Here is a 25,327-nt window from a genome sequence, read left to right as displayed (position 1 = left end):
TAACAAAATAACGCAAATTAAAATGCTTCTTCTCAAGTTTAAAAAGCATTGCATTGCTAATTCAGGAGGGTGGGGACAAATTGTAACCGCAACGTGTCATAAGGGGAGGGCTTTAAATATGCTATATGTTTTTTTGCTTGCAGGTTTAGGCCCACAAGCGTTTATACGCGGAATGATAAGAGGGGGGACAACGAGCAGCTCATTTCACTCTCCGTAGGGGAGGAGAGGAGCATCTCTATGGGAAATATGGGTGAAAAGACTGCGTGCAGCCCGATACGGGGAAGCTGAATGGATGGGGCCACTGCAACGTCACGCGGAGCCGCAGCCATGAAGCGGAGGACCGAAGCGCTAGACAACATTCTGGAGTGCACGCAGCTGGCACGCGCACATTTATCATTGCGATCCGTCCTACAGATCGTCGATGCTAGTGGATAGGAGTGAGTATATTCTTATATTTCCGCCTGTTTTGTAAAATGCAGTCATAATACCACTGCGCGAATTCTGTAATGGTGTTTTTTAAGGATAAAGCGAGAATTGATAGAAATAACCTAAGTCCTAGAACGGGTTGCGCGTGTAGCGGTCCTTGTAGGGTTTGGCGCTCGAGACGCTGCTTTTAAGAGGTGATCAGGGTGCGTGCATCCTTCTTGGACGCAATTAACGGAAAATAGTCAATCGTATCATATAGTCATCTCATTTTTCATAGAAAGAAGCGAGTAGACGGTTTAAAGGTTATAGGAATTCATGATTCTCTTTCAAACTAAACTCATAAATCTGTTAATGGACCCCATAATCTAATTTGGTAAATTATAGGCAATTAAGAAGTCAGTGCTTTTTGGAATTTGTTTGCTTTGTAGTTAGGCTATTATTCACATCTCTTATCTATAAACGACATGCAGCGTCAAATGTTTTTATTTTATTATTATTATTTTTTATGAGAAATTAGAGTTACAGCAGTGAGCTCAATGTTTTAATTAAATGCTTTCAATCCAAATAATTATCAGTTTTGTGATAAATAGGTAGCCTAGTGCGGAAAAGCTCCTTTGACTGAATCTTCTTCTATCATTAAGCCACAGAATAAAACAAAAATATTTAATTCGCCTGATTCATTCAAACCACATGACGCGGGAAAACCTAACCTAATGTATATTTAATGAACAAGCTCTTTGCAGCAAATATAGCCTACTGAAGAATTGTTTTTTAAAAACCTTGGCCTGAATGACTGTAATTTGAATTGTATGGCGTTTATTGTGAAAGAGGCCTGTGCGCGTGACGTGTCTAATCTGATGGCCAGCTTTCAGATTTATCACAAGGCCAAATATCTGCTCTCCACGTGCCTCTTTCAAGCGCGTTTCTCTCTGTCGCTTGTAACGAACACTGAGACACGTTGTAATTTATTATACGTTCTGGTTTCATAGGTTTCTAAATTATAACACAGACATCATGCATTTAAGTAGGATGTGTATTATCTCCATGCCCTCACCGCACAACATCACAAAATATTAACAATATTGTGACAAACGACCCAAGGATGACTAACGTCCAACCTTATGGACTGTGCGACCATGTCACAAATCTCATCCCCTCTTTTGTATTAGACAGTATGTTCATTGATGCAGTAAGATATCAGCAGTCTGAAGTATGTGCAGAAAATTTTACATTTTGTGACACTTAAAAATGTACTATTAGGTTATAGGCTGTCGTGTTTTTAAAAAATCCCCATCACGGACGTTAAGGTTTGGTCTACCTCTCTGTTGCTCAGACAGGCTGTGTTATATCATCCCAAAAATTACTAGCTATATATCGCTGTAACACTCGATCGATAGTCTATTAAAGTAAAATAATAATAATAAGTTATCTTTTCTCAGGTTGTTCTCTCTTTGCTTCTTTCTCCCCATGCAGGAAGTCCTTTAGAAATAAAGAGATAGAGATAGAGAGAGAGAGAGAGAGAGAGAGAGAGAGAGAGAGAGATTTTACGAGAGGGACAAGTTACATAGCTACACATATAAAAATATACTTTTTTTTTTTTTTACTGTTATCGTATTATATGGTCTATACACACCCAGATAAGCTACACACCACACTCACACACAAGCACGGACCCATTCATTCAGTGTGTGAAGCAGAGAGCATTGGATTACGATCGAAAGAGCAGGACACCCAACGCTTTACTGTATACTTACTTCATTTTAGCCAAAGAAAATTTAGATTTGTATTTTTTTTTTTATCTCAGAGTTAAAATATTGCATCATCGATAGGAATAAAACGCACATAAAAAATAACGACCAGCTGACGACAAAAACTCGAATCATTCCAATTATTTTTAAAGCAATTTCTCTATAAATGTAGACCTATATGACAACATTTAGTGAAAGGTATACAAACTTTCTAAATAAGTTTCGTCCAAAAAGTTTTTAATGTAGACCTGTAGCCTAGTATTTTATTCGTATTTTTCTTTTTTTATTCTCACGTTCATATAGTTTTCAGTTACTTAAAACGGCTAATAAAATTGATTGCATTCTCCGTGTTGTCATTGTATGTATTGTAAGATAAAATGAAGGACGTCTCCTCTTTAGTTGCTTATATTCTTATTAGGCCTTATTATCATTAATATTTTGAACCAGTTGCATTTTATCTATCAATAAAAAATTAAGGACACATTAATGTTATTTATTCTGATAATAAGTGATCAATATATTTTTAAATCGTTTGAATGATTAAGATTATAGAGAGAGAGAGAGAGATTTTTTAGCCTAGTTATTCGCTTCACTAAATCACACAAAAACTAGATTGTTAGAGGACTAGATTTAAAGATAGGTTTATTAGTTTCAGTCAAGTCTAACATATTAGTTAATTAGTGTACCTTTCCGTTACATTTTGACATAATTTCTTTTTTCAGCACAAAAAACAGGAAACCTTAGAAGTGACCAAACATGTGACGTAAATGTATACAATGCGATTATCTCACCACCACCATCACAACAATAAAAAAAAACATGAATTAAATTAAAAATGTACAATATGACAAAAGAAAAGAAAAAAGAAAAATATATTATTACTAATATATTATTATTATTATTATTATTATTATTATTATTATATTCATCATCATTATTATTATAGTATTGAATTCATAATATTTAATTTTGAAGCTTCTGTTTTGGCTTATAGCATGCATGTGTCTGCCTGTTCATTTATAGGGAAATATTCTAGCAATCTGATTTACAGTCAACAAGGTTTGTTGGCTGAGGATGTTTAGTCCGGTTAACAATGTTCTGGTGCTGTTAGTAAAATAATTAGATGATGAGCTGTGTGTAGAGTAAATAAAAGTGTTTGAACTCGCCCCGGTGTCGCCATTTTCACTAGGCTTGAAAGGCTGTAATAAGTGATGACACACACTCTCCCCTCTCTCTCTCTCTCTCTCGCTCTCTCTATCTCTTCTCTTTGATTACAACACCTCTGAGAGTGTATTGGGAGGGGCTCCTCTCACACAAAAGCTTTTAATTGGACTAGCTCCTCTTTTATTTGCATAAAATCAGATTGACTGAGTATCCTGAGAAAGAGAGAGTCTGAGAGAGACCTCATGATTCTGCCACTTAGCCCTGAAAGAAAGGCTTTTAAAACGCAAACAACAGGGACTCCAGGGTAAATTTGCGGAAAACTAAAACAACCAGTGTTACTATTCTTTTTGCTTTTTTCTGTCAGCACAGTCAGGGTCTTATTTCCCATTTAAAAATAAATCCCAGCCTTTGCGGGATGCGTTTGAAGCCATCTCTCACCCAGGGAGAATGATCAGCCTGCAGAGTAAGACAGAGACAATAAGCAGTGACTGAACCCCTTACATCTCTAAAACCAGTTCAGACTGGTGAACTCATAGCCAAGTTTATACTAGCGAGTTTTAATCAATCAGCTTTAAAAGGATATATCTGTGAAATAATTAGTATTCTAAAAGCAAGACACTCCTTGCACAGTCAGGATCATTAAAGAATGACATGTTAAACACATCAGCTTTAATTAACACTAGTGTTCAATACTAAATACAGTTGACTTCAATCCAGTTCTAATAACAATATTAATTAAAAAAATCTTCCCTTTGCAGGTCCCAGTTCAACCCCAGTTGGGTTTTTCATATGGTGGAAGAGGACGGGTGGCCGGAGGGGTTGGCTGTTATCTTTGGTTATCTAGCTGTATGAGTGTTATTCATTCTTCATAAAGCTAGATAACCGAAAGTAACAAGAATCCCATTACACACCTGAAAGGCATCACCCTACCTTGAGATCTGTACTCCTCCCCTCTCCTCTTCTCTTTCCCTTCCTAAGTCTCCTTCTCTCTCCTCCTCAATCTCTGCATCTTATTGCAAGATCAAGCTACAAAATGGCCTCCATCACTACTGACAGAGAAGGTAAGCAGCATCTTTTTCTTACATGGTTATTTTTCATGTGACAAACAAGCAATGATTGTACCCCCTTCTCATATAAAGTATTATGCAGCAGCATCTTTCCTCATAATGCCCTTGTCACTACCCTCCTTATAATTCATGTAGAAATAGTGCTTCCACTCTGGGATAGGGCTATTGCTATTGTAAAAGGTGAATTAAACCTAGAACTAAAGGAATATGCAAGTACAAAACAGCTAACCTTCTTTTTTTTTGAGAAGCATGTTATGGAGCTTTTTCATATTTGTCAAACTTATTCAGTCTTATGTGCATGAAAAATAAAAGCAAACAAATAAGAGCACATGTGAAATTTTCTAACTTAACTGCAATGTCTTTTGATGTAAAATGCATTATTCAGGGACTAAATTTGGCATTAGAGAAATAAATGGTGTGTTCAATTCATAGACCTGTTGTAAACAAGGAAACATTAATAGGCAAAAAGAAATAAGACAAAATAAGACAAAAAAAAAACACATTCACGCCAGTAGGCAACAACTTTCATTACAAATAATGCATAGAATGAAAGTAATGCTGAACAAATATCAGCAGGATGCACTGATTAAATTTAGTTTTTTTTTTGTAGGAACGTGAATGTGAAACAGGATGTTTTCCAATATGCAAGAACTGTGTGTTTTGTATGTATAAAACATAGTTTACGTGGACATGCAGGGCAGTGGTATGTTGATCAAACATGATCACATTTAATCTGTAAGCTGCTAGTCTCAGAGCACAAAGCAGCAGGCCAAGGCTTAACACAAGGGTCACATGACGATCACCCTCGGGTGCCTGTTGTCCGGTACTTTCCGCAGTATTAGTCTGCAGCGAACACTCAAAGCTCATTCATTCGTTACCTTTGTTCAACAAGGTTGGTGATTTGAGACCACATTTTCTTTTTCAATACCAACCCGGACTCACTCAATTCAACTCATGCATCAGAATAATTAATGGGCTAAAGCGTTCCCACACAAATTTGGCTGCCATTCTAAGCTTCAGATGAATTCGGATCTTGAGCCAGTGCTGAGAAACAAACGACAATTGTCTGAACTCGAATTTGTTAAGTTTGTGCTGAGAGGTTCTTGATTGGATGTGACAGCTGGCTGAGTTATGAATAGGGCTGGGATGGAGCCAGCTCCGGGATGGCTACTTTCTAAAAGTGGCAAAGCTTGTTGGGATGGTCCTGCATACAGGTCTTTGGGTTCAGCAGCTGAACCTGAACAGTCTTGGGGCATTAGGAGGCCAATTCTTTAGTTCCCTTGTGCTCAGTGGATGGACATCAGCCACCAGATCATCGCACCTTTAAACATGTTAAATTAGATTTAAAGGATCTCATCTGGAATTAACAGATCACAGAGGATTCAAACTTCTAGTTTAGTAATGCTTATCAGTAACAGGTGCATTTTAGATGTTGAAAATGAAATCTATGTGGTGCGAGGCATTATTATTCTACCTGCTTCACTGCTGTAGCCACAGACAGTGCTGATGCTTTGATGGTGCAGGGATTAAACTTTACATTCCCAGAGCAAAACACAAATAGAGTTTGAATGTTTGTTTGATTAGGGTTGGAGTTAAACTTGGCAGTAAAGTTGATCTCGCGAGCCAGATTTGAGGATCACTGGACTAGATCATGTCCTCCAATGATAAAATGTTTCGGACTGGTTTCTACTGAACAGATTTATTAAAACCACTGACAAAAGCTGCCATTTGTGTAGGATTGTTGCCTTTCATTCACTAATGGCAGCTTTCAAACTGGTGGTGAAGCAGCCCTTAATGAATAATGAATTCTCAAATGTATCCACCACAAATAAATAACCATCAAAACATTTGATAGAAAGCCTTGGTAGGTTTTCTAGAGCTAATCGGAATTAAATTAATTACTTAATACTTCTAAAACAATAATTTGGGACAATTATTTATAACTACCCATTTTTGAGTAATAGTTTTAAAAGAATAAAAAAATAATATCTGTATTTCTCACCTCACACTTATAGTTTTGATTAGAATACGGTAGGCCTACATCACATCCAGTCTGGGGGTCGCATATGGTCTAGTCACAAAAGTATTTCACAAATATTTCAACACAACCAAAGCTCAAATCAGATCAGAAGATTCTAGATTCCCATATGGTCAGAACTTCACACAGCTCCAACGCACAGCTCTCCATTGGACTTCCAGTCTATTGTTTGTCAGAGATTGTGAAAAGGCAGCTTTAGAGTTTTTGGTATAATTCCAAAACTATGTTAAACTTTTGCAATAACGTGCGGCAGACTCTCCATTTTTTTTGTCCTCATTTTGCCTGCTTTCGTGGAATTAATTCATCATAAAAAAGACCTAAACTGCAATTTCTATACTGCACTTTCCTGTATGTAGCAGATCTTATCAGTCATCATTGTCTTGATTTGGCTTGATTTGCATCACTTGGTCATCATCCGTTTCTTTTGTTGACTCCTTTACACCAGCTTAGCAGTGAAACTTCTATCTTGGTGTAGTTACAATAAGCGCTAAACCACATTCAATTACAAAATGTCCTTAAAAGTGGAATGAAAGAAAGATCTTAGAGTACATTCCATAGGTTTATGTTAATAAAATTGATGTGATGCTTCTCTGTAACTTACTTGAATGGTTAGCATATCTTGACTGTTTAGTGTGAAGGTAGCATTAAAAGTTGGACACGGCAAGGTGTGTGAGAATTAATGAATGCCATTGCTGCTGGTTTCTAATCAAACTCAGAATGGTCTCCTCTCACTTTGTCTGGGGAACAGGGAACAGAGGAACACAAAGAAAAAGCACAAATGTCAGTTTTCTTGCACTTAGCATTTCAAACTTCAAGTGTCAACTAGAAAACCAGGCATTGTGCCCTTATCTTAACCACCCTCCTCCCTTCTCCCGTCAACTGTACTGTCAATAGAGCCAGTGCACTTGTCACAGAGACAATGGATTCCTTTACCAACCTTTTGAAAGTGTCCTAGTCACATTAGCCAGGCTGCTTTTGCTGAGCGCCGCTCTGATTCCTGCCCCCGGCAATGCTTCGCTTTCTTTGGACGGAACTCACCAACCGAGCCCCAAAATGGCTGCACGGTTGGAGAGGAAACTGAGGAATAGACGCTGTTCTCTCTGACCCCCTCCCGCCTTGACGTCGCCCCAAAGAACTGTGAATTTCCTTTAGGCTGCTAGAGAAGTCAGTGGGCCCACACACACAAAGGGGACTCAGCAGTAACAGTTGTAGCCAAACGCTGTCCTGACTATGAAAGGCTGATTCATCACACATGCTGTATGGCGACTAGAAGACCACACCGTTCTCATTTAGACATTCAAATTTAGTCTAAAGGAATGAGTGGATAATAGCACAATGGGTTCGTGTTTAGACCGTGTCTGTTAGTTGAATAATAATATTGAAGCTACTATATGTATTATTTTCACTCGAGGATTTAAGAAATGTGTTATTGGAGGAGCAGTTAAAGAAAACAAATATTCAGATGTTGTAAAATAATACATCTGCTTGATTGTCCAATTTTAATAGGCCATTCTGTTGAAAGCTTGGCACTCGCTCTGGTGAAATGCCTTTTTTTCCCCACTGAAGCATCATTTGGATGGCTTTTCACATGCTGTCCACTCTCTGCCACATTGTCCTGCGCTCTCTTCAACACACCTACATGTCCACTGAAAGCACGCGGTCCTATTGTTACCTCAGCTGTTAATGTCAGAGGCTTGACAATGGTTCCTATTTGCAGCATTTGCATAAGGCACTTTTCCAGCAAGCATTTGGAGTGGTCTTGAGAGAGGGTCCACTTTATCCAGCCACAGCAAAAAAATGTCAAGTGCCAATTAGGGAAGGTTTGCTGCCTTTCAGCAGAACCCCACCCCTCCAATCCCTCTTTATTTACCCCTCAGCCAACTCTCTCACACTCCGGCCCAGCTAACGGCACCTTAAAACAAAGACCATTTCAACCTCAGTTACCTCAGAGGGAAGTAAACTGCTCTATGTAAAGACTAACCCACCATGCTGAATTGTTTCCCCTTGTGAGGCCGTCCGTCAGACAATAAAGACTCCCACAGCTTCCAAGATGATTAACGGAGAATCAATATTTAATAATAGAATACAATACATTTTCTCACACACACACACACACACATATATTTATATATATATATATAAACATAAACTGTATCTATTTATTCAATACAAATGTATAAAATCTAATATTAAAAAGTAAAAGTGGTAAAATTGTTTTTGTCTGGTGGGCAAGAAATTTACTTTTCCACCCTGATTCAAGTTTCATCCCTCATCCCAATGAATTTTTAGTGTTGTCTAGAACATTCCCTGTGTTGTATATGACTTTCAATTCCATTATACTTACAAAAGGTCCTACAGAAAACAGTCAACATGTGTACTTTCAGAGAAACATTAGAACTATGACATGGATCAGTAGCTACAGTACAGATATTGTGAGCTTTTCAATACTCAAATAAGTTGTGTGCACAATAACATACTGTGAAGAAAGTGTGTTACAATCTTAAATGGCCATTTTTGTGCTCTTTGGGACACCGTTGTTCCTCCACATGGCATTTAGTTCTGTTAGCCGCCTCCTGCCATCCAAAAGGATTTATCTTTCACTCTCGGTCTCTTTCATTCAATATCTCTGTGTAGATTTTTTCCCAGCCTTGATTCTCAGATGGTTGGGTCTGATTTGCATGCATTTGCATAATGAAAGTCATTTGCATGCTCAGGGCAGACTTTACCATGAGAACAAACATGAAAAGGTGTGCGCGTGCGCGTGCATGTGCAATCTTGCTTATGCCCTCACATGCTGATGCATTTATGCCCTTCTTCCTTCATCTTTCCGTTTTCACTCTCAGACAGACCACACATCCTTGATGCCAGGGAAAGGAAAGAGTGAAGAAGCAGGGCAGGTCGGTTGTGTGACTGCCGTCCTGCTGGCGTTGCTGCTCCCCTCCCCTTCGCTGCTCGCCTGCCCCCTTCCTCCCATCACGAGATGCAGTTTGCACAAAGCCACCATCTTAGAGCATGCGGGCATTAAATGGAAGTGGAAAATAAGCAGGTATGACCCACCAGGGGGAAGTTGTGGCCTAATGGTTAGAGGGTTGGACTCCCAATCGAAGGGTTGTGGGTTCTAGTCTCGGGCCGGACGGAATTGTGGGTGGGGGGAGTGCATGTACAGTTCTCTCTCCACCTTCAATACCATGACTTAGGTGCCCTTGAGCAAGGCATCGAACCCCCAACTGCTCCCCGGGCGCCGCAGCATAAAATGGCTGCCCACTGCTCCGGGTGTGTGCTCACAGTGTGTGTGTGTGTGCTCACTGCTCTGTGTGTGTGCATTTCGGATGGGTTAAATGCAGAGCACAAATTCTGAGTATGGGTCACCATACTTGGCTGAATGTCACTTCACTTACATCACTCTCCTCACGTCTCACACCCTCCTCTCTTCTATTCCACACACAGACCCCTCTCGCTCCCCCTGCTCGAAGGCACTGTTCATTACAGCAGATGTGTTTGTTAATTGTGAATATCACACGTCCTGGTTGTGATAGGCGCTGAAGGGGGCGGGGAGATGTTTTGTAGTCATTTGCATTAAATCATTCCCCTGTACAATGGCTGAGGCAGAGCTGCATCTGCGGGCATCAACGGTGAATAGATCGCCATCAGGGATTCTGCTGCCCCGTCGTTGTTCCATGCCAGCCATGGAGATGGCGTGCTGCCATTATTGAGAAGAACAGCAAGACTTCCCTCCTGCTTTCAGCTGTAGGGTCATCGTGAAATTAGCTTTCCCATGAGAGAGGAGTTTAAATGAGTAAAATGGATCGCCAATTTTAGTCTTACATAACTATAGAAACCACAAGCTAATATCTTGGATTATTTAGCATATATTTGAAGACAAATTCATGGGAAAACATGCTAAGAGAGAGCAAGAGTAGGAGCAGAGAGTGTGACAGAGAGGTCTCAATGAGGACGGGCACCTTTTGTACGTCTTGGTTTCTAAGAGTCATGGGCCAACAAGTCCAGTATTGTTCTCTATGGTGAGCTTGCTGTGGCACACTGTTATTAAGGCCAGGAAGCTATAAGTTTAAAAACCGCTTAACCAAAACACCCATTAGAGCCGACTGTGCCTGATGAAGTGAGGTAGCAAAGTAAACAATACAGGCCATTGTCCTTCATTCTCTCAGAGGGCTGCCTTTGTTGAAGTCCCTGCTAAATACCCTGAGCAAGAAGATACAGTGGAGTACTAGTGTATGTTTAGAGATTTTTGTGGTATCTCAGTTGAAGAGAAGCATGTTAGCTGTATACACTGGTGCCACAAATGCCAACACAGTATACAATGTGGTAAGGAGATGGTGTTACATGGCAATACTCTGGTACCATGGTATTTACTTGGTATCTTCATGATATGACACCATAAAAGTACCAAGATACATGTTCAAAAACAAATTATAATAGTTTTTTTGTAAGAGTAGCACTGATTTTTACCAACATAAAGAAGCACTATAAAATATCAGAAACTATGTTTTGTTCAAAAATATACTACTGCTCAAACGTTTGGGGTGGCAAGATTTTTTTAATATTTTTGAAAGTCTGCATCACCAAGGCTGCATTTATTTGAAAATGCAGTAAAAAAATACTTTAAAAACTGTAATATTTTGATTATTATTATTGTAATATTTTACAGTGTAATTTATTCCTGTGACGGTTGAATTTTTAGCAGCCATTATTTCAGTCTTCACTGTCACGTGATCCTTCAGAAATCAGTCTAATGTGCTGATTTGGTGCTCAAGAAACATCTCTTCCTACTATTACTGTTGGAAACAGTTGTGACACTGCATATTCTTGTGGTAATTGTGTTACATATTGTTCAGGATTCTTTGATGAGAAAAAAAAATTCAAAAGAACAGCAGTGAATTAGAACTCTTTTGTAATACTATAAAAAAATCCTTCCTGTCACTTTTGATAAATGTAATGAATTCTTGCTAAATAAAAGTATTCATATCTTGAAAAAAAAAATAATTCTGACCCCAAACAGTAGTGCATAACTAGCGCAACCACTAGAAAAGAATGTCAATGTAAGCAAATCTTGCAAAACTTGCAGGACAGTAACACAAAGAGTTTTCCCCACAAACGTGATTGCACATTAACTGCCTCATCGCTAAATGACTGCAACAATGAAACTATTTACTTTTTATCACATTAAAAATTACCTTTGAATCATTAGGATTAAATTGTGCATGGGTGATAAAACTCTTAATGCAGGTAGCACAGAATTACAAGATTGCAGTCACACTGGGTCTACAATCACGCCATTGTTTTCAGTAATCTAAGTGCGCCGCAGTAAACAGGTGGCAAACCGGGGGAAGAGTGGCTGAGAGGGAACGGCACAGTAAATTATGCACAGTAAAAACAAAGCCAAAGCACATCAGATAAAAAGGAGCAAAGAATCTGCAGCAGCTTGCGTCTGGGAGCGTGCGAGGTGGCTGGGGTTTGGGCAAAGGGGCAGACACCCGTCTGCACACACACACACACACACACACACACACACACCCATAAACACAAGGCTCTCCTCTTCTGAGCAGCTGCTCTTGCCTTTCCATGCAGGCACAAGCCTTGGGAACCACCACGACGAGGCTCCCCCAAAAAATGGGCACCGGGGGCCCCCAAAGTCTGAGACTGTCTGCCCCCCCCCCATGTCTCTCTTTCTCCCCCTCTTGATGATGATGCTGGGTGCCTGGGAAGGACTCGGAGTTCATGGTCAGACTGCCTATTGAGCTGACAGGCTGACTGTTTGCTCAATTCAGTCTTCTATTCAGCCAGGACAGGAGGAGGGAGACCAAGACACAGTAACACTCAATGAGTATTCATTTAGGGAAGACAACCGGAGGGAGAAAGGGAAATCACGAAAGAAACAATGAAAGAGAAGCAGAGAGGGAAATACATTTTTTTTGGGACGGTGAGCATCATACACAAACCTCCACCCAGTTTTCAGACAATGAAAGTGAAGGATAGAGTCATTGCTACTCCATAAATATGAGCAAATTTGGATGTTTGATCAGCTCTTGTGTCCTTAATCACCTGCACGCCTCGAGTTGCTTGTTTAAGCCACGTGGAGCGATTAAACTCAGGAGTTCTCCGGGTTTAGGTTGTGTCACATGCCTCCTCTTTGCCTCAGTTCCACATTGTACCAAGAGCACAGGCACCGTCAACTTCGGCCTCAATCTCTCAACCTGGCACTCGCTACGGCCTGCATGAGCCACAGCCGTCTGAGGTGTTCATTGGCTGCGACCTTCTTAAAGAATCCTATAAAATAGAAAATCCAATAGCAGAACACCTTACAATACAAAAGACAGTCCTGATGATGAGATAAACTGACAGTCTTCATTAAACAAATGTAAATTCTGTTTCAAATTATAAAAAATATTACTTCACTAAACACATTTCTCATTTCTTTTGTGTCTTTTCAGGTTTTTATAGTCAAGTCGAATAAAGTGACATCCATTAAATGGAGGATCGGAGCTGAAACGGGCTGATGGAGTCAAACGGGTCTTTACAATGCATGTGCCCCAACATCAGATAAAAGACAGCACTTTAATTGTTCTACATTATTTCAGTCTTGGCATTTTTGATGCAGTTATACGGCTGTAGGTTGCGAGTCAAGTGTGTGTGTGTGTGTGTGTGTGTGTGTGTGTGAGTGTGTGTGGAAGATGAAATACATTCTTTATACGGGTCTGAGTCAAAGTACTCAACAAATTGTGTATTTGTACAAATGCGCACATTGGGGATTCTCCAAGTAAAAAGTTTTTATTCGGGTAGTTCTATAGTGAATTTAATGAGGGTTTTCTAGGAAATGTCATTTCAAAGGCCAATCTTTTAGATACTTAAAGAGTTTAACAATCTCAGATCTAGTTTGTCTTGGTACAATCTTTAGCATAATGCACTTTATAACACACAAACTGATTTTTTTTTAGTTTAGTACTTTTCAATATAAAAAAAGAAAATTGTAGTGGCCTATGTTCATTCCCTTACCTATCTAATAACCAATTACTAATTAAATCTAACACGAATGATTAAAAAAATGGTGTGTGAGGCTCTGTAGATTCTGCATGTATGATTGTGAGACCCACTGCAGCGGTGAACGATACTGCACTCTGATTGGACAGCTCAGTGTGTTGTGCATCACACACTTGTTGGACAGAGAGCTGTTGTCTTTAATTTCTATGCAATTGTGTTGGGCCTGTAATCACCTGGAAGAGAAGGCAGATCAGAGCAGCTATTTATGACAGCAGGTTAAACTTGTTTTAAGGTGAAAGGAATATTTAGCAGAATATATATGAATATTTCATTTCTGCTAAAACTGGTTTCAACAGCAAACGGCGAAGTCATTGAATACTGAAAAGCAGCTTCATCTAGCCTTTTTTTTTATAGAAACAAATTTAAGGGGTATTAAATGCTCTATAAATGTCTCTCTGTATTTTGTGTTACAATCAATCATGGCTGAAAAGAATATTCAGTTCAATATGCAAGTGTTTTACAAATGTATTTCAATTTGAAGAGAATTGTGCAATCTATTTTATAATTATTTTTCTTAAAATATTTTAATCACATGTGCAGCATTATCCTTTCAGTAAAACTGAGATAATCTGTTTTTAGTTTTTTTGTTTTCTTGCAAAATTTGACAAATCAAGTGACTGTGAAGACAATGAATTGATGAAATGGGGCCTTTTAAATGCAATTGTAGTTTTTTTCTGTGATTTTCAGCTAGTCATAGTCCACTAATGATAACAATAATAACTGAAATCATATTTTCTTTTAAATTGTAATGCTATAGTTCTATTCAACATCTAACTGTAGGTTTTTCATTCCACATTCAGTGTGTATTTTTGTTTTCTTATCTTTTGTATTTCCGCATGTGCCTTCTAACAATGTCCTGAATATTAATAAAAGTTTACTTTGAAAATAAACTTGTGCTGTTATCGTTAATATTTTTAAGAACAAATTTCATACATATTGGATTAAATTCAAGAATCCTAAAGGCACCACATCAGATTTAGCATGAAACGTAAACTCATTCTAAGATGGTGGGATCATATATAAGACTTGTTCTGTGTAAGCAATGAAGCACATACAGTTTAGTGTATTAGTGTCTAGTCCATCAACAATATCTTGGCTGCTCAGATCTGTGTGGCTATGTGCCAGGAGACAAGGTGCATTAGTTTACTGTAGGCCATAATGCTGCTGATCCGCCACGCACTTTGGTGAGACCCTGAGACGGTGCCTGAATTTTAACCAGTCAATTAAAAAACCAAAAATTAAGCTTATTCAGTTTTGGCATATAAGGCTAGGTCAACGAGATTCTAGACATACCAATTATTTTTGGAGTTTTAAAAAAAGAATATTAGTTACTATTAGTTAATAAGTTAATATTAGTAAGAGTGCAAAATATGACAAAATGGCATCACAGAATGAATGAGACAGCATGTTGCAAATGGCCGTCTCTGTACTTTGTGGGCTGCAAAGAGAACATAGCACAACAGAGAAAAATATCTTCTTATACAACACTGCTGCCATTTCAATACTGAATAAATCAGGTCAGTAAATGAACAGACAGAGAATCTGTGAGTGACCATCAGAAACATGTGGCGTGCAACGTCGTCCATTCTACCCTGTTGATCTATGACTAAACAGTCAGTGCCTTGTAAGAAAACTGGCTTCAGACAGGCTTACAAGTGACCAGAACTTCATACATTTAACAAGGATAATTTTGTTATACTTAATTAAAGATTCAATTATAAAAAATGACTTTTCTCTCTCGCTCTCTAAATATAATAATTTTATATATATATATATATTACATTTATGCATTTAGCATATGCTTTTATCCAAAGTGACTTACAGTGCATTCAGGCTATCAATTTTTACCTATCATGTGCTGTGTTCTCGGGTAATCAACCCCCCAACCTTGCGCTAGCTTGTCTGCTAACGCAACGCTCTACCAGTGCTATTGTGCCTAGGATTTTGGTACTGTTTTGGGATATTATATATATATATATATATATATATAGTTATATGGTACAAAATTTTATATAATTAAATATACAATTAATAATAAAATTACAATAATTTATATGAATTATTTAACAATTTTAACTGATACCATTTACTCAGACTGCTGAACTATATGTGACCCTGGACCACAAAACCAGTCATAAGGGTCAATTTCTCGAAATTTAGATTTATACATCATCTGAAAGCTGAATAAATAAGCTTTCCTTTGATGTATGGTTTGTTAGGACAGGACAAGACACAACTATTTGAATAGCTGGAATCTGATGGTGCAAAAAAAATCAAAATATTGAGAAAATCACCCTTAAAGTTGTCCAAATGAAGTTCTTAGCAATGCACATTACTGAAAATTAGGTAAAATCATATAAAAAACTATGAAGATACTTATGTAAGAACATAATCCTAACGCTATAGCTAAGTATTATATATGTAAATGCCCAAAGATTCCAAATACTGGCAGTACTGTATATAAAATATAGATTATAAAAAAATAGGACATTGCATTAATGTTTTATTATCCACAATTAAACATTAAAAGTATTTTCAAATAATTATAAACAAGTAAAGTTTTAATAAGGCTGTAATGTGAAGAACAGACACATCGTATTTTAGGTGTAACTAAACAATTTGGACATTGTGATGAAAGCTGGGAAAACGGAGTCCATATATATATATATATTTATTTATTTATTTATCAAGCAGTACTTATATCCTCATAAATCACCATTTCATTGTGTTTCTGACAGCTCTACTCCAGTCCTGAGCTGTGTCTGACTCGTTGTGTGCCTGCAAATCCTGCTCAAGCTGCTAAAAACACTTTACTAAAACAAAATCAAGTAAATACAAGATGGAGGATGTGGGAAAGGAATTCGAACCCTGGAGTGAACAGTCCCAGAGGGCGTGTGCAGCAGGGACGAAGTCACCGTAGCCCACCGTGCTGGTGTGAATGACGAGGGACCGGAGAGAGGAGTCAATGCAGACAACACAACAATGAGAGTTTAAGGGTGAGAAGGAGAGGAACAAGAGAACAGACCTGAGGTCAAGTTCAAGGCCATTCTCACTGTCTGGTGATGTAAATCAGGTTTAACACACACACACACACACACACACACACAGACAAATTCACACTTTTCCCAGCCCACACAGCGTTCCCTCAGTACAGTCTCTGCAATGAGCTTACTGTATGTTTGTGCAACTATTATTTTGCAGATTTAATAGGCTGTTTACATGAGAGCTAATTTCTGCCTAAAAAAAAAATTGTGTCTTTATTTCCCAATTATGAATTGATATTGTGCATTGTGAAATTACATTATCAGCTAAACAAAATAAATGTACATTATCATTTTTTTTTGTTTCACTCTGAGGTGGAGTTTTATCAAATGCATCATAGCCAAAAGTGATATTTTATTAGCGTTTTCAGGCTACATTTTTTATTTGTAAAATTCATCAACACGGATATTAACACAATTAAAATACTACGTTGTTCAATAATGAATGAGAATTATATGAATTTAAACTCCAGCATCTAGAAATGTTGACCTAAACATTCCATAGGACCAGATGTTTTGCTCCTTTTTCTTCTTTTAGTCTTTTAATGAAACATGTCTTTACAATTCAAATTCTTTTGTCTACCTTACAATCTTAAAAATAACGGTTCTTTATTGGCATCTGTGGTTCCATGAAGAACCTTGCACAAAATATTTTTTTAATAGAGGAAAAAGGTTCTTTATTTTTTTTAAAAAGCCCCTCACACTAAGAATAAAAAAAATATGTATTTTATGAACTATTCACTAAAGGTTATTTTGGGAACCAAAACATTCACCATACGAGACATAAGGAATAATGTCTCAGATGGTGAATTTCCAGCACATTCTCCACAACATACACACAAAGACGAACCACATTCTACATTAATGAGTCGAAACGGCTGTCACTAGCTGATAAACTGTCAGATGGATGCCTGTTAATTTGTTGAAACAATAGAAAGCTAGCTGCACAGATTCACTGATAAATATCAGTACTTATTTACAGATACAATGTTAAGTCGTAACTGCAGACGAATTATAAAAAATATTTTTTTCCCTACAGTATAGAATTTGGTATATGATTATGTGCTAATAGACAGGACCACACGCGCGCGCACATACACACACAGTGGTACAGTCTCTCTCACACCTAGAGAATGTGCACAGCGTCCCAGTGCTGTTCCACAGCTGCTGCGAGTCGGCTTTGTGCCATGCTCCATCTCACTCTCTCCCTCAGTCTTCTCTCGCTAGCTTTCATGCTGCCTCCTGGTTGCCGTAGCAACTGATGGCACTGACTCAGAAAGGAAAGAGGTCTGCAGCAGAGAACAACACTTGTGAGCACACACAGACACAGAACACAAATATATGCCAACGCACAAACAAACACACGCAGTCATGGGAAAATACACTTGCACTGCTTGCAGGCACACGCGCACACACATTCATATTCATATATATATATCAACATGAATGTGTATGTATATATATATATATATATATATATATATATATATATATATATATATATATATATATATATATATATATATATATATATATATATATATATATATATATATATATATATATATATATATATATATATATATATACACACACATACATACACATACACATACATACATACATACATATATAAGCCCTAAATGAAATGAATAAAATGAACTGAGTGTTTCAGACATATATTTCAGAAATATTATTCCCATTTTAAATAATCGTTTTCTATTTATAATTTTAATGTAATTTATTCCTGTGACTGCAAACCTGAATTTTCAGCAGTCATTATTCCAGTCACATGATCCTTCAGAAATCATTATGAATCAAATATGCCAATTTGGAGCACAATAAACATTTATTATTATTAATGTTGAAAGCAATTTTGCTGCTAATATTTGTGTGTATTAATTATATTTCATGATTAGTAAAGTATTTATTTGAAATCTAAATCTTTTGTCACATTATAAATGCCTTTTGATCGATTTAAGGCATACTTGCAAAAAGTATTGATTTCTTGAGAAAAAATTAATAAATCTCACTGACTACAAACTTTTCAATGGTAGTATAAGGTGAAAAATAATCAGTCATACTGAACTAAACATTTTACCATTCAAATTAAATGATATGAATTACATTTTTAGGCACTGGTCATTTGGTTTATGACAAAATACCAAGGTCATATACAAACCCTGCAGTTGACACTAAAGCAATGTTTTGCTATATTTAAAGGCCAAGGAACATCCTACTCAGACCAAACCAGCCCCCCATGGATAAAACTTTAAAGTAATTTTTCCTAAAAACATTCAAGACTCAATATCCATTGACCACCTGCAATATCTTCAAAGACCCCTGGCCAAGAGCAATGAACGGCATATTTTTCCTACGACTGCCTACCTCTCCAGCAATTTTACACTGGCAATTCACTGCAACCACAATGAGAAGCTACAACCATAATCCTTTCGGAACCTGAATTAAACCAAATCCTGCTGGTTAAACAGTGACCAATCAAACTCAACTATGATTAATAAAACAGGGTAAAACAAATAAACAAACAAAAATGTAGTTTTTAAGTTTAGCATAGAACTTCTAATACCAAAACAAAATGATCTTTAATTCCAGGTGTTTGAGAAGGAGTTCAACTCCATAACAGGAGGTGACAGAACAAATCAAGGTCTTAAAGGTACAATTTGTAAGATATTTGCAGTAAAATATCCAAAAAACAATAGGCTAGTGTTATATATTTTGTCCAGCTGATTACAAACAATATCTCTAATGTTTTCAACTACTTGTAAATCATGAAAAAATTCCCAATCTAAACAGTGACACGGGGCAGTGCAGTCGTTACATTATTTACCCTTTGTTCCCGCCTTTACTGACGTAGAAACCACGTGACAACAGTGTTGTGGACAAATGGAAGTAGCTTCGCGACAAACTTCAACTAGAAAGAGACGCCGATCTTGCTTGTGTTTTACTCAAAATGTGAGTTGTTTTGATTCGTATCTTTACAGGAAACGTATGCTATTATAACGATCAACAATATTAGTATTTTGGGGCATACACACCAAACACGGGGCATCGCTTCTCTAGACCCGCGCGAGGACACGTCTGATCGCGTCTTTGCATTGACTTTGTATATAATCTACTCACGCAAATCGTTGAACTCGCGTTAAATCCATGATTTATCTTTCTGTCTGATTGATGGCCGTCAGCGGTTGGGTAGAAGAGAACAAATCCAATCACTCCATGCTCCTTCTTAGCATCATCATACCATGCAATTGTTATTGTTTTGGTAGTGCACCATCTAGTGGCAGGTCTTACAACCTGTACCTTTAAGTAACACTTTTTTTGCCAATAAACAGACAAGTGTTTAAAGGCATAGATCATCCAAAAATGACAATTCTATAAATCACTGATTTACCCTTATGTTGTTCAAAAACTGTATGACTTTCTCCTACGGAACACAACGTTTAAATAATGTTAGGAAACAAACAGTTGAGGTTACCCCCCCCCAAAAAAATAATAATAATAATAATAATAACAATAATAATAAATAAATATATAAATATATATATATATATATATATATATATATATATATATATATATATATATATATATATATATATATATATATATATATATATATATATATATATATTTTTTTTTTTTTTTTTTTTTTTTAATATTTAGTTTATGAGAGCCACCACTCAGAAGTTCCCACAAAATGACACCCACGATTCAGACAGATACGAGTCCATTCATTATCATGGAGTGACATGAGATTTGATGAGAAAGGCTCTCTCTGTGCCGTGATGTTGTAGACACAGGATGCCACCGTAGCAGTATGGGAGTGCTCTTTAATGCTGTCCCTAATATATCACATATGGTCTCGGGATTAAGTGGAAGACAGACAGGAACACACATAAAACAGAGGTCCTGAACACTGGCTACACTCCACGATGACACTTTTAGGGGGCTGGAACCCTTAATTAAAGCACAGACGTGAACAGGGGGCGCAGACAGAGAGGAGGGCAGAAGAAAAGCAAATGAGATGGAGTCCTCTAGACTGTCTGGGAAAGAGTGTGGGAGCGTGTTGCCCCTTGTGCATGTGTGCATTTGTTTGGGGGGGGGGGGGGGCATTGACTTATATCAAACTGATACATGCAAACTAACACTTTACTTGTTTCATACTAATGTTCAATGCTGTTCAGATATTTCAGTCAAACACGTCACCATACTACAAGTATAGATGTAGGGCACTGCACATTCACACCAATCTTCTGTCTGAGAAGCACAAAGAGTAGGGGTGAAAGGTCAAATAAGCGCACTAAGATGGGTGGCTTTCTCATGCTAATTGCCATACCCATGCACCCCCAGTTCTGTCTGGTACAGAGTTTGGGGCTCCATGATGGCACTGGGTAACATCTACCATGAGCATTCTGGGAAATGGGTGGTAACTGATGGTATGTGTCAAGGATGGATAAAAAGTGAAATATTGTTTAGCCTCATAGGGGGAGAAACGATGACAGGCCGAGACATTAGAGACATTGTGAAAAGAGGGACGTCTAGACACGAATGAAAGATATTTGAGACCACATTCAGTAAGATCGGATTGTTTCTTTTAAATAAGTCAAGCTAACAAATGAAAAATGTCTTGCATGCACAGATTTTAAATGTTGAGAAAAATGATTAGATTTATTATGTTTCATGCACATTAGGGCAAAGCAACATCAGTATCCGAGAATGTGACATTTTTGAACTGGCAGAACTGGTGGAATTCAGATGGGAGGTTTCTTTAATTCACGCAGTCTTGGATGTTTAGAAATAATGCATGAAGATGCATGCATCAATAAATAAATAAAGTTAAACACACAATCAGCAAAATAGGCAATGACAAAACTCAATTTCTAAGGAAAGCACCTGAAAGATAAGGAAGATTTTCACTTTCTGGAGTGAAAACCATCATTTAACACATCAACACAAACAGTTTACTTAGCTATCTAAATAAGGCATTGCATATACTTCAATTGTTTTTATGTTAATATGTAAACCCAATCCACAAACTAAAGTTATCCCTAAGAGAAAACATTCTGAACATTTGCAATTTTATTAAAAAAAACTTTGTGATAAAAGTATTATATTATTATTAAATTTTTTTTACATGTTCCTAAAATATGGTTAAGGTGCACACACACACACAAACATACACACAAAAACAAGCAATTGATACAACCGAGACAGAGATAAGCAACATATTAACAGGCCATTTCTCAACTGTGTGTAATCATTTTTAAGTACAGTCAACCTGTTAATGCAGTAAGTTGCTAATCTAATAATGATGGTGGATGTAGAATTTTGCTGACTTTGAGCAAACTTCTGAAGAGAGAGAGAGAGAGAGAGAGAGAGAGAGAGAGAGAGAGAGAGAGAGAGAGAGAGAGAGAGATCCATTAGCCTAAACTGTGTGCCAATTAAGCCTTAATAGCTAAGAAACTGTTTGGAAACTCAAACCTCACACTACCCTAATTCTCTCACTTTTTAATCATCTCTTTGTCATTTTCTAAACTAAAACTCGTACACATATATAATTCTAATCACGAGCTTAATTACAGCTGCTAAATGCCTAGTTGTGTTGCATTCATAGAAACAGTCTACATAGCTTCACGATCAATGTATTAGCGGTTTCAGTAGCTGTCACTGACGTGACAATCCGTGAAATTGTAATGAAGCGAATCCGCGCGCAGCCGCAGGGTGCGTCTGGGAAATCACAAAGCACTACTGGTTTCTTTCTGAAGTAACCATGATAGCGACTTGCCTGGATGAAAGGGTTAATACCACCAACTTGCCGTAGAATAACGGACACGTAAAAGTGAGTGATCAGATCAGACACTTATCGATGTGCCTCCATGACCTATGCTTGGGAATCGGATATGGTATAAATATTCTACAAGACAATCAGATTTATAAATAAATAAATAATTCATTTACCGTTCATATGCACGGTTAGACTGCACCAGCCCACTCAGTGTTGTTTACCTTGTCTATTTCTAATTTTTGTCTTATTTATAGGCTATGGAATTCTGCTTTGGTGCATCATTAAATCGATGTTTAATATTTGTTCCATGTTAAAAAATACAGAGCGAATAATAATTTATATTTAAGGAGGGAGATGTCATAATTAGTGTGTGTGTGTGTGTGTATATATTAATCGTTGGTTCTGTTTTAAACAAATGTTCATAAAGTCTTCCTTAATTATTGAATTATTTTATATTAAGTAAAATAAAATAAAAACCCTGTTGCTCTTAAAACTCTAATGCAACTTCTGGTGAATAACCAAACTATAGGCTACCGCTTCATTTACATATAAAAAGGAAAAAAGAAAAGAAAAAAAGGAAAAAAATGTTTTTCGTTCTTTTGATTTTAGACTTAATTGCATGGCCATACAGTTCATGGTGTGGAACTTCATCACGCCTGTGTTGAGAGACAGGAGCCCTCATTAGTGCGCGCATCTTAATTTTTCCCCACCGAGGAATTATGTGACGTCAGCCTCAATTAACACCACACAGGGTCAACGGGATTAAAACACAGGCTACCAGTTCTCACAGTTTCCCTCGCATCAAAGTAAAGACCCTTTTGTTTACTGCGCCTCGTCGGCTGGACTGTGTGCATTCTACACACTGCAGGACCCAATTAAAAACCGGAAAATAGTAAATGAAGGCAATGAGATCATACACGGACCCGCTGATATTCGTTCCAACCAATCAGAGACAGCCAAATAAACCCAGTGATTTTCTAAACGCAAATAAGGTTTGTGATTGGGATGGGGGTGCAGACTCATTTCCGAGGGACTGAAACGTAAACATCCTTTTAAAGGCATATTTTCGCTATAATATTTGTTTCAATTGGATGGTCTGGAATACGTCTGTTTAAAACCAAATAGGCTGTTATATGTCCGTTAATTTCTGCTATACTTTAGCTGTGGAGATACTAATGTAGGCTAAACTAAAACGTTTTATAGCCTTATGACAAATATATTGCAAATAACAAATATGATCAGCATACATAGCAATAGTAGTGTAGCCTATGTTTGTTAAGATGTATCAAATATTAAATAATTTCTGGTGATCTGATTATTTACGTTTAAATGCAAACTGTAACCAACTGGCAACCATCAGTATCAGTAGGTTAAACTATTTAGCGTTATAAAATTTAGAGTTTTTTTTTTTTTTTTTTAACTAATAACTTCGAATTAATCAAAAGCCAAATATTTTATTGCTAAGAAAATGTCAGCATTTTAGTTTTCCTTTTTTCAATTGTTGTTGCGTCCAGAAAAAAAAAGAAAAAAAGCTAACAATTTCTCTTGCCAGTTATTTTTATGGTGCCACTTAATTTTTGATAAAAGAGCGATTTATTCAGGACAAACAACTAAATCGTTTTCATTTCCCGGTAATTTTACACAAACAGGCTAAAACATCCCAAACGTGAGAAATATAAACTGTAAAATGCAGGAAAAAAAAACAGACTTATTATAAATGATACAAATATAAGTAACTTAACTATAGCCTACTGTAAGACGTTACAAATAGAACATAGACGTTTTCACAATCTGATGATAATTTACATTTTAATTATTCTCGAGTTATTTAGGAAACCGCGTATGTCCTACTAGAAGCCTAAATAACTATGAATGTGGATATTTAGAAATTAAAAAGTCTATGGTGCTGTGGAGTTATGTTATACGAGGTAACTTATAGTGAAGCAAGAGTAAAAGCTGTATTCCAGAGCAAGAGGAACGTTTGCCAGCAAAGTGAGGATAGCTAGATGATCTACAGGCGTGGGTTGCCAATACACTTTTTTCCGGGTTTCATATCAACCGAAGGGTGGCTAATGAGAGACGACAAGCGACTGACAAAGGGACAAGATGCAATTGGCATAGAGTCGTGGGAAACCACAAACAAACAGCTGCCAATGGCATTTTGTTTTTCTCATCCCTTGTACTAGTGAAAAGAACCAGAAGCAGAGCTGCTCACTGGCAGCTGGGAGCAGGGAGCTCACGAGAGGCCCAAATAACAAGCTTAGGGATTATATACAGTGTGCCACTGGCATAACACATCACAGGATCATGAACACTCACCATTAAATATTCACTGTATCCGACTGATCACAGAGAAAACTCCTCATTTTCCCATCACATCTCCCGTTCGTCAAAACACGTAGCCTACCTTTTCACGGCAGACGCCATTTTTAATTGTTCGCCAATTAAAACAAAGCAAATCCGTTTTCAAACAGTATGATATTCATTACTGATGATGAAAACTGATTATAAAATATGAAAACTCCATAAAAATGAATAGCTTAGATGTAATTATGAAAACATTTTTTACCGTGTGTGTCACGCAGAGACAGAAAGAAAGATAGAAAGGTTTCATAAATTGTTCTGAAAAAAAAAAGATTCATTTTTTAATTACACGAAATTAAAATTCAATTATTTATATTTTTTGCATTTTGGTTTAAAAAGTTTTTCTGTAGCATACAATTTTTTATTGTTTGTGATCATTATCAAATAATGGTGATGTTAAGCAGGGAAGTTTATAATATACCATAGCTGATTCACATGAATAGCTTTAGGGCAGCGATGAATGAACTGATATATGAATGTTGGTTTAACCTCACAGTGGGATGGAGATATCCTTAATCAGTCATAAGGTGGATGTGAAACATAAGGAGGGGTCCCTGGGGTAAGCCCTCAGGGCATATCCCTCCCTAAGCACGCCCTGCTATCCTTGTGACCGG

The 25,327-nt window shown here is 37.3% G+C and overlaps 2 long non-coding RNA genes across 2 annotated transcripts; one reads left to right on the top strand and one right to left on the bottom strand.

Moving 5' to 3' along the window:
• The first annotated feature begins 298 nt into the window (after positions 1-298).
• On the top strand, positions 299-14,392 carry LOC128030008 (uncharacterized). The gene is made up of 4 exons (XR_008187770.1): positions 299-437; positions 4,097-4,399; positions 9,287-9,489; positions 12,896-14,392. It is a non-coding gene; the product is annotated as an uncharacterized LOC128030008 (long non-coding RNA).
• Positions 11,240-24,804, bottom strand: LOC128030009 (uncharacterized). The gene is made up of 2 exons (XR_008187771.1): positions 24,669-24,804; positions 11,240-12,731 (listed from the first exon to the last, which is right to left on the bottom strand). It is a non-coding gene; the product is annotated as an uncharacterized LOC128030009 (long non-coding RNA).
• Between the last annotated feature and the right edge of the window lie 523 nt (positions 24,805-25,327).

The sequence above is a fragment of the Carassius gibelio genome, chromosome A16, assembly GCF_023724105.1.
Source record: "Carassius gibelio isolate Cgi1373 ecotype wild population from Czech Republic chromosome A16, carGib1.2-hapl.c, whole genome shotgun sequence".
NCBI classification, from domain to species: domain Eukaryota; kingdom Metazoa; phylum Chordata; class Actinopteri; order Cypriniformes; family Cyprinidae; genus Carassius; species Carassius gibelio.
Note: the sequence above shows the minus strand (reverse complement) of the source record. Positions and strands in the feature narration are given on the sequence as shown.